Source organism: Protopterus annectens, chromosome 2.part0 (genome assembly GCF_019279795.1).
Source record: "Protopterus annectens isolate FY-2018-M chromosome 2.part0, PAN1.0, whole genome shotgun sequence".
In the NCBI taxonomy this organism is placed as follows: Eukaryota; Metazoa; Chordata; order Ceratodontiformes; family Protopteridae; genus Protopterus; species Protopterus annectens.
Genome location: NC_056728.1, coordinates 830,499,182 through 830,509,785, shown reverse-complemented (window position 1 = coordinate 830,509,785; position 10,604 = coordinate 830,499,182). Strand labels below are relative to the sequence as shown.

Sequence of the window (10,604 nt, the reverse complement as noted above, 5' to 3'; positions counted from 1 at the left end):
TATATATATACATATATATATATATATATATATATATATATATATATATATATATACATATATATATATATATATGTGTGTGTGTGTGTATGTATATAAAACTGCAATGGACCCAGATCATATCCCAGGATTCCACCTAAATAGCCAGAAATATGACCTTTTAAGGACATTAGATTCACTATTCAACTATAGCCTGTGCACAGGCTTCATGCCACATGGATGGAAGACTGCAGTGGTCATCCCTCTGCACAAAGGTGGACCATTAATGGATTCTGGGAACTTCAGACCCATTTGTCTGACTAGTTTTATATGAAAGCCGTGGAAAGAATTATCATGGACATGATTAACAATGACATAGAAAACCTTCAGATACTGGACCTATCCCAGTTTGGCTTTGTCAAAGGCAGGCCATGCCTACTGAACCTGGTGGACTTCTTTGAGAAGGTCACTAAGGCAATGGAGGAGGGCAAAAATGGTGCATACTGCCTAAATTGACCTAGCTAAGGCATTTGATACAATACAGTACTTGGGCATTATAATCAAACTTGGGTAATTAGGCATAAACCCCTATGTAACTCACCTGGCTAAAGGGACCACCTTCTGAAAGATGCCTGTCACCAGTGGAGTTCTTCAGGGCTCTGTGCTGGGTCTGCTCCTCTTTGTCATATATTTTTCAGAAGTCAAAGGCCTCTGCCTTGCCAAGTTTGCAGATGGTTGCAAGTTAGGAGCAATCATTGAAGCCCCCCCCCAAGATACTAACATCTTACAGGAAGGTTTAACACAAACAAAGACTGGTGCCAAACCCACTGCTTAAAACTCAATGCCAAGAAATGTATAATAGTACTTTTTGGGAAGTCAGCCAGCAAGGGAAGCTACCACATTGATAAAACATTCCTAAAAGTAGACACAATAGTCATGAATTTGAGGACTCGTGTAGATAGTAACCTAGCTTTCTTCCAACATGTGTCTAAGGTGGTAAGTAAATCATTCTATGTCAGTGTCACTTAACTTGTACGTAATGACATGGCATCTAGCTGCAGGGAAGTTTTTGTGCCACTGTACTCAGCCCTCATCAGACCTATCATTGAGTATAATACCCTCTTCAGTGTGCACCTGACCAGGCACATGGCAACAACTGGAATATTCATAGAGGTTCCTCACAAAAAGAATGCAGGGCATAAACACAATGTGCTATGCAGATTGCCTTAAAGCAATATTTCTATGCTGTGTTTCCTACAGACTGCTGAGAGGTAATTTTTGCCTGGCATACAATGCATCCTTGGCTCCCACGCTAATGGACCTTTTGCACATCCACAAAATGAAGAGCACCAGAATTACTAAACAGACCTTAGGATTTCAAATTTGCTTACAATCGAGGGACAGGTATGTATCTCAGAGAGTCCCAAGTCTCTGAAAAAGGCTTCCCATCCATATCAAGCAGAGTTCTTCCCTAACCATGTTCAAGTGAAACCTGGACCAGTGGATGGGAAATTGGGAATTCACACCTGGTAGATACCTATGTTCTGATGGACAGAGTTACACCCCTTAAGGTAAACTCTAAGGCACAATAACATGTGGGGCACTTTTGGGTTGTATGGCTAAACTTATAAAGACCCCATTGGTCATCAGCCTAGTATACACTGTTGAACTTACAAACCTATGAGTTATATGTACCATTTTTCAAATTTTGTTTTACGTATTGCATCTGTCTGAAAGAGGAAAATTAGGTACTTTTTCTTTTTTATTGTGATTCAGTATAATTTTAATATAACTCCTTGTGCATTTTGTTTGAAAAAACAGACTAATTTTCCAATATTATTACAGTTCTTCTCACACATCTTCCTCTTTCTGTGACTCATTTAAAATTTTTTGGGTGACACTTAATAAATAAATTTTGATGTAAAATATACATTTCTTATCACACGTGGCATTTTGTGTGGAAAGACTCCTTGAGTTTTTGGCGAGATAGATAAAACTGTCCTTTTGATTCTCTCCTGTGTACTTTTGTCTACATGATGCTTTACTAGTTAGGTACACCTTATTTTTAGTTCCTGTTTTAGCAATCTTTTGATAATGGAAGAACTTATCATATACCACAACCTTTGTTTCCCCTTTGTGCCTGTATATCTGCTTTGAGTCTTTAGACTGCCCTTCATGGATTCACTTATACCCATGTGGGGTGTTGAGTAACCTGTTCTAATTCAATTATGCACTGCAGGCTAGATAGAGATAAACCTTTTACCCCATTCCTTCGAAAGTGGTATGCTCCCAACTTGTTAATCAGACTGTCATCTCTTCAAACAAGGTACTGATTACTTGACAACTTTCAACCTAATGCTGTCCTCTCAGCCATCTCAACGATTCTGGAAAAAATGCATTCACACTCAACTTTTTCAATGTCTGCTTCACAATCAAATCCTTTCTCCCACTCAGCATGGTTTTAGGTCAGGTCACAGCATCACTTAAGCTCTTATATCCATCATGAATGCAGTTAACCAAGCCCGAGATGCTGGAAACATTGTTTTATCTCTCTTTATTGACCTTTCTAAGGGCCTTTGATATGGTCTCCCACTCTCTTCTTCTCACTAAAAACTCAAACATAGACATCTCACCCCCAACCCTAGACTGGTTCTCAAACTACCTCACAAAAAGGCAACAGTCAACCAAGTGGCAACATTCTTTCTCTCCACTCCTTAACACAACCACAGGTTGTCCCCAAGGATCCATACCAGAGCCCTTTCTATTTAGCATTTTTGTCAACATCTTCCACACCACTCATAGTCAAGGTAATGTCATCCAATATGCAGATGACTCAACCATCATCTGTGCTGCCAATTCCTCATCTGAACTACAGCAACTCACCCAAAGCACCCACACTTCAACTGAAATATGGGTGACCAGTAATCATCTCGCCCTATAGCCCAATAAAACTAACTTTGCGCTTTTTGCCCCCCAAAAAACACTCCCCTAAACAAGGAAAAATTTAATATTCATGTTCAGAATAAGACTATCATTGAGGCTGTAGCAAATACAAAATTGCTAGGTGCTATCATAGATGAAAACCTGACATTTGACCCGCACATTCAGACCAACATCAAAAAACACATCAAAAACTGGGCATACTCTATGAACACAAATACTTTCTCAACCACTCCATAAAACTATCCTTAGCCTCTTTGTTTCTTCTACCATCTCTTCTTTATGGTGCCCCTCTCCTTACCAATATTCAGTCCTCTCTGAAATCCAAACTTAACTTGTGCTAAAATAGAATTGCTAAATTTGTAACCAATGCAAAATATTTATCTCACTATTGTTCCTCATTACACCTACTAAATTGGTTGGAACTTCCACATTATCTTACATATAGTCAATTAACTATGACACACAAATTTATATTTAAGCCATCAAACTGCCCTGCACTCTTTTCTATACTTATGCAGTTATCATCCAAACAGACCTCTCCAATCCAATAATCAACTGCTCCTGAATGTAGAAAAAACAAACTTTTCAGCCGGTCAGATGCTGTACTCCTTTACTATTACAAAACTATGGAACACCCTCTCACCATCAATCAGGTCTACCAGCAATACAGCTCTTTTTAAGAGATCTCTGAGACAACACCTTTCCTCTCTATGGCATTGCACATGTACAAAAACTGCATTTCCCATAACTGACACCCTCTTCTTCTATTACTACCCTACTACCCTTCACCTTCTCTAATTACTACTCTGTTATTACTCTTTATATCTCAGAACACATTTAACTACAATGCTGGCTATATTTGCTCACCTATACTTAAGCTTAGGACTTTATAACTGTTAATTATTCAGACTATGTAACAACAACCCAAGATACTCAAATGGGTAACTTAATCATCCTTACTTGTTATATCCTAACTTGTGATATTCTAATTGTGTAAACCACTTTATACTCAATAGTGTAATCTATCATTGTACTCAGATTTTCACCATTACTATTCTGTTATCAGCATCGACTCTTGCAGTGTATCTATTGATCATGTTGTTCCATTGTATTGTATGCATTGCATATTGTGTATTGTATGTATTGTACATTTTAGTGTGGAGATTTTCTTCATGGGCCTCCACTGAAAATAGGCTCACTATGGCCCAGTGGACCAACCCAGTAAACAAATGCAAATAAATAAATAAATCATAAGGTTTCTTTGCATTTCAAGCATACTGATGTGAGTTACACTCACCTAGCTATGAAAATAAGTACTTATTTCTACAATATAATCTGTCATTTTCATCTATCCATCTTCTGTGCTCTAAATGTTCAAGTAAACTGTTTAACTTTATTATCATTCAGACAGTCCATATCTGACAGTTTGAACATAGTACTATAGTGTACATTGACAGAGGAAGTAAAAACTTCACCCACTGCCAGCGTTCAGTTTGTGTTGAATACATAATATTTTGGATGCCAGAATAAAACTCAGAGTCACTCCCCATACAGTGGAAACAATCTGGTACTGACCTTCACATTCTGAGTTGTTTCCCATAGATTTCTCTTGTGTATTTAATGAAAAACTAGCATCTCCCTTTTATGTGGTGCAGTTTTCACTTTTCTCTTCTTTTCTTTTTAAGATTTCACTCAGTTGATGTTAAGTTGTCAATCTCGCCTTCATTCTTGCTGGATGGGTTCGGAGCCAATCCTCGGCTCCGACTCGGCACTTGCTAAGCTCGAGAGCTAATTTTACCAGCTCGAGGCAACCCTATATCCCATGATGCAAGGCGGAGATTACTCAGATCTCATTTGCTGCTTCGCTAACGAGGTGCCTTCTTTTACCAGCTCTAGGTAAGTGAACATTTTAGAGACTTTTCGTCTACCCCCCTTTAAATTTATATATATATATATTGTAATTTGTTAATTATCGACTTACTTTAGCCCTATTCCCGTCAGTGTTCCCTTCTTTTTGAGTAAATATTCCCTTGTCCCTAGTTAGGCCTTAGGCCTTCCCCTCCCTAAATTTTTTCCTGTCAGGGATTGTTTGTGTGTGACTGTGGGTTATCCCTGTTTAATTTAATTTAATTTGTTGGACTGAGTGTTTTTGTGTGTGAGTGTGTTACTGGTGTTTCATCGACACAGTTATGTCGAAGGACACTAAGGTCTCAGGCTTCAAGAAGTGTGACTCGTGCTGTCAGAAGATGTCTCTGACAGACGGTCACACTTCTTGTGTTTATTGCCTGGGACCTTCGCTATCTGTCATGCTTTCAGCCCAAGAGTCCTGCAGGAACGAAAAAATAAGCTCATATTAAGGGGCTTATTAAAGCCCGAGAGCTCCCCGACTAAGTTGGCGCCGGGGAAGCCCTCGAAACCTGTTAAGCCTTCAGCTCAGGCTTCCAAGCCGTCAGCTTCAGGTTCTTCCTCACCAGGCTCGAGATCGGCTCCGGCCGGAGCCGATCTTTCCATACCAGTCTCAGTATCGGCTCCATCCGGCGCCGATACTGTTAAATCCAGCCACTCAGTGTCGGCTCCGGCTGGAGCCGACGTATCTTCGGCTCCGATGGCTCCATTGATCTCAAAAAAGAGATCTCGATCCCCTTCAGTGGAGTCTATTCATTCGGCTCCGAGATCACCCTTGCTCTTGGAGCGGAGCCATCGGAGCCGATCTTCTCGGTCATCCAGGCTATCTGATCACGACCTTGAGAGAGTGATGAGTAGACTATTAAAGTCTCAGGCATTGGCCCAAATACTCCATAGCCCATCTCAACAGACGGTAGCTATCTCACATCCACCGAACATTCCTCCTTCGACTCTCTTACAGAGCTCGGAGCCGGAGTTCCTCGGAACCGGTACCGTTGTGACTTTGGAGCCGATACCACCCCTTTCGGCTCCATCGTCCTCGGCTCCGATTTCCTCCTTGAGACCTTCATTGGAGGGATCCGGGCGTCTAGTCTCTCTCGTCGGCTCCGAGGGGGCGAGTGGCATCGGACCCTTGTCCGACCCCGTTCTCCCTCTCGGAGCTTCGGCGTTGGTGAGCTCGGCCCCGACATCTGCCTCGGAGCCTTCCCTCTCGGTGAGGCCTGGGGTTCCTATCTCTTCGGAGCGGGAACTTTCTGGTCTCTCTGACGGGGGAGCCTTCGAGGTGATGAGGAGTGTACTAGCCCCAGGGTGTAGTCAATGGTCAGTTCCATCAGCTCCTCCCACTACAGTGCCTGCTGATGTCTCTTCCCACTCTCTTGCTCCCGGACCCAGAGATCCAACGCCTCAGGTTTCCCCATTGGGAATATCTTCCTCTTCCGAGGCTTCTCCTGATCCGTCAGGGGAACCCCCGTGTAAGAGGACATGTAAGAGGAAACATTTAGACTCCCCTGAGTCTACTACATCAGATACTGACTTGGATGAGTCGGAAGGATCCCCAAGGTCCTCCTCTGAGGATGTCTCATTTTCAGACATCCTTGAAATCCTTAAGCAGAGGGGGAACTGGCCCTCCCTTAATCCCTCCGAGGACGAGTCAGTATACCTGGAGGCGTTCGGATCTCGACCCTCCACCTCCTGGGTGTCTCCACCTTTCGACCCTCTCATGGAGGTAGTGGCTCGGAAGGCGTGGATGGCTCCAGATTCGGTGGAACCTATCCTTAGGAGACCTTCAAAATTTATTACTGCCCCACAGGATAGACAATATTTAACAAAGGGTGTCCCAGTTGATGCCATGGTGGTGGCTGCTGCCACCAAGAAGGAATTAGCTGATCCTTCAGTACCTATCCATCCTCCTAATAAGGATTCTAGGACTATGGACAGGTGCAGTGGCGGATTTTTTTCTTCAGCGACTTTTGCCATGAGATCGCTGAACTACTTATGCCACTTCACCCACCTTCACCCGCCTTCAAAGAGATGTTCTTAAAGAGTTGGGAGAAGTTTTACAGGATCCGTCAGCTGCTGGGTCTCAGGACAAGATTAGCTCACAGCTAGGAATCTTTAACTCCATTGCTAACTCCTCCATGCGGCTCAGTTCTTATGCAGCCGATGGAGCGAGTAGGGCTGCAGGCACAGGAGTGGCTTTAAGGCGTCAGTCCTGGATGCGGCTTTGTAATTTTGCAGACCCCTTCAAGGTGTCTTTCACAAACTCCCCCTTTGATGGCTCGACCTTGTTCGGTCCTCAAGTGAAAGACACTTTGACTAGATGCGAACAAGATGGCAAGACTCTTTCTGCTGTAGGAGTCCGTTTCTCCACCCCTTCTAGACCTTACCCCAAAGGACAGAAGGGAGGGAAAATGTGGTTCCGCAAATCTCAAGGAGTCACGCCTGATGCATGAAGTCAGTTTACCCCCAGAGGCAGAGGGGGTAACAATAATAGACGCCGCCCTAGGGGCAGAGGTGGTCCGCAGAATCAGGGTAGCAGAGAGCCTCTTTCTGACAAACCCTTCCAGCATCCCTGAGATGTTGCCCGATTGTCCACCTTCGGAGGCAGTCGGGGGAAAATTATCGCTGTACCCAATAGCCTGGCTTTCCCTTTCTCAAGACAAATGGGTACAGTCAATTATATCCAAGGGTTACAAAATTCCCTTTATTCAAACCCCAGTTCAACAAAAGGGAACCCTTCCAGACGTTCCACCCGGTCTAAGGGAACTAGCAGTACTAGAAATATCAAAACTGCTAGTAAAAAGAGCCATCCAGCCAGTCCCAGCGGAAAAAATAGGATCCGGAATCTACTCGCGGTTCTTTTTAGTTCCAAAAAAGACAGGGGACTGGAGACCAATATTAGATCTGAGCAGACTCAACAAGTTTGTAAAGAAATCAAGATTCCGGATGGTCACACTTCAGTCCATTCTGCCCTTTCTGGACAAGGACGATTGGATGTGCTCGATAGATCTTCAGGATGCGTACTATCACATAAAAATTCACAGACGCTCCAGAAGATTTCTCCGCTTTTGGCTGGGGACCAGTCACTTCCAATTCAGAGCCCTGCCCTTTGGACTCACTACAGCCCCCAGAGTGTTCACCAAATGCATGGCACTGATTACGGCTCACCTGAGACGTCAAGGATTCCAGGTGTTTCCATATCTAGATGACTGGCTCCTCACTGCCACCACCAGGCATCAGCTTCTCCAAGCCAGAAATTACACCATTCACACTTGCAGAGGGCTAGGAATTTCTATAAATTTCGAAAAATCTGCCTTGTCGCCTTGTCAATATATTACTTTTATAGGCGCAAGATTGGACACCGTACAACTTTCAGCAAGGTTGACAGACCAAAGGATCTTGGACATTCAAAGACACGTCCAAGTGATTCTATTCAGCAACAAAATTCAGGCCAGATTTGCTCTGAAAGTACTGGGTCTTATGGCGGCCGCCATAACACTTCTTCCCCTCGCCCGCTTTTACATGCAGCTTCTACAATGGATGCTATTCACCCAATGGTCTTTTCAACAACTTCCCATGCGTCACGAGATCATAGTAACTCCAACTTGCAAAAGACATCTGACTTGGTGGATATCGTCCCCTCAAATCCATCAAGGCAGACCATTTGTTCCTCTTGCCCCGGTTGCCACGGTTACATCGGACGCCTCCCTGATCGGGTGGGGGGGGCATTATCAGGGCAGAATGGTCCATGGCACTTGGCAACCTTTCGAGTACCATCTGCACATAAATGTTCTGGAGATGAGAGCAGTGCTTTTAACGTTGCAAGCCCTCAACGACTCTCTCCCCCTGGGAACTATTGCAGTCCAGACGGACAATATGTCCGTAGTGTGGTATGTAAACAAACAGGGCAGAACCAAGTCCTATCCACTGTGTCGAGAGGCTGTCAGACTTTGGCAATGGGCAATCTCCTCTCACCGGTTTCTGATAGCAACACACATTCCCGGGAAATCCAACATCATAGCGGAGAGATTGAGCAGAGCTATTCTCATGCCTCATGAGTGGTCTCTCAAACAGTCAGTGACGGAAGAGATTTTTCAGAAGTGGGGCCTTCCTTGCTGCGACCTTTTCGCTACACCTCAAAACAGCAAATGCCCAGACGTCTTCTCTCTCTTCCCCCTTCCAGGCCATCCCCCCAGAGATGCTCTAACCCAAGATTAGCCCCGGGGACTTCTTTATGCTTTTCCTCCTTTTCTGCTGATACCTCAGCTAATTCAGAAAGCTACCGCCTTGAGAGCCAAGTTGATTCTCATTGCCCCTTATTGGCCTCGACAGATATGGTTTCCGTTCCTACATCATTACCTCTTGGTACAGCCATGGCATCTGGACCCGGTTCCAGATCTTCTGACCCACCAGTCGGGTCAACTGCACCAATCCATACATTCTCTCAACCTCACTGCTTGGTTGCTCCACTTCCATCCTTAGCCAGGCTTCCTATGATTTCTAATCCTGTATGGGATATCATAGTAGCTTCCCTAAAATCTTCTACCAGAAAGATCTACACTAGTAAATGGCGACGTTTCTCTTTCTGGGCAAAAGCTAGGAACATAGACCCCCTATACTGCTCCAATTCATTCGGTATTGGACTTCCTAGCTGAGATTTTTCATTCAGGATCCTCTTCTTCCACAGTGAAAGTTCAACTGGCAGCCATTTCAAATTTTCATATAGGCTTTTTGGACCACAACATTATGTCACATAAACTTTGCAAGGCATTCCTTCGAGGTATCTTTTTATTGAAACCTCCAATTAGAGACCCCCCACCACAGTGGGATCTAAATTTAATTTTAACATCCTTGATTCTTCCCCCGTTCGAACCTGCAGCTGCCTGTTCTTTGAAATTGCTTTCTTGGAAGACACTTTTTCTAGTTGCCATTACATCTGCCAGGAGAGTATCTGAGCTTCATGCTCTCTGTGTTCGCCCTTCCTATCTAATATTCCACAAAGACAGGGTATCCCTAAGAACTAATCTGTCTTTCTTACCAAAGGTGGCATCACAGACTAACCTAAATCAGTCCATTGATTTTCCAGTATTTTTCCCCGAATTATTCTGATAGAGCTGAACAAAAGTTACATTATCTCGATGTTCACCGCCAGCTCAGATATTATCTGGATAAGACAAAAATTTTTAGGAAATCTGATCAAATATTTCTATCCTATGCAGAGAACAGGAAAGGCCTTCCAGTTTCTAAGGTAACTTTATCTAGGTGGCTGTCTTCTGTGATCACTTACAGTTATCAGCTCAGAGGCAAAGAGTTGGTTTCTAACCCAAAAGCCCATTCTACCAGAGCTCTAGCTACATCTACAGCTTTTCAAGCTAGACTTCCAATAGGCACTATTTGTGCAGCAGCCACATGGGCCTCTCCTCATACCTTTGTTTCACATTACAAATTAGATTTGGTCTCCAGAGACAGAGCAAATTTTGGTTCCACCGTTTTCAAGAGTCTGTTCCATTGAGCCACCCAGGATAGAGGTGCTAGGGACGCGGCCCCATCCAGCAAGAATGAAGGCTAGATTGACAACTTAACATTTAGAAGTTATGTACCTACCATAACGTTCCATGTTAGTTGTCTTCTCTGCTTTTTCTTAACGCCCCCTCCATCCCCGTAGCCTGGTCAGACCGGGAAGATTATACATCTTCTATTAAGAGGTTATTACCTTTTTCTAGCTGTTCAACTCCTAGCGTCACTAGATTATGTTGATCCTTTTTAGAGGGTTATAA

General features: G+C 43.7%; 1 protein-coding gene across 2 annotated transcripts in view; it reads left to right on the top strand.

The window, feature by feature from the left end:
• SPATA6L (spermatogenesis associated 6 like) overlaps positions 1-10,604 on the top strand; it is a 1,246,643-nt gene that overhangs the window by 469,635 nt on the left and 766,404 nt on the right. The gene's annotated exons all lie outside the window — the stretch shown is intronic.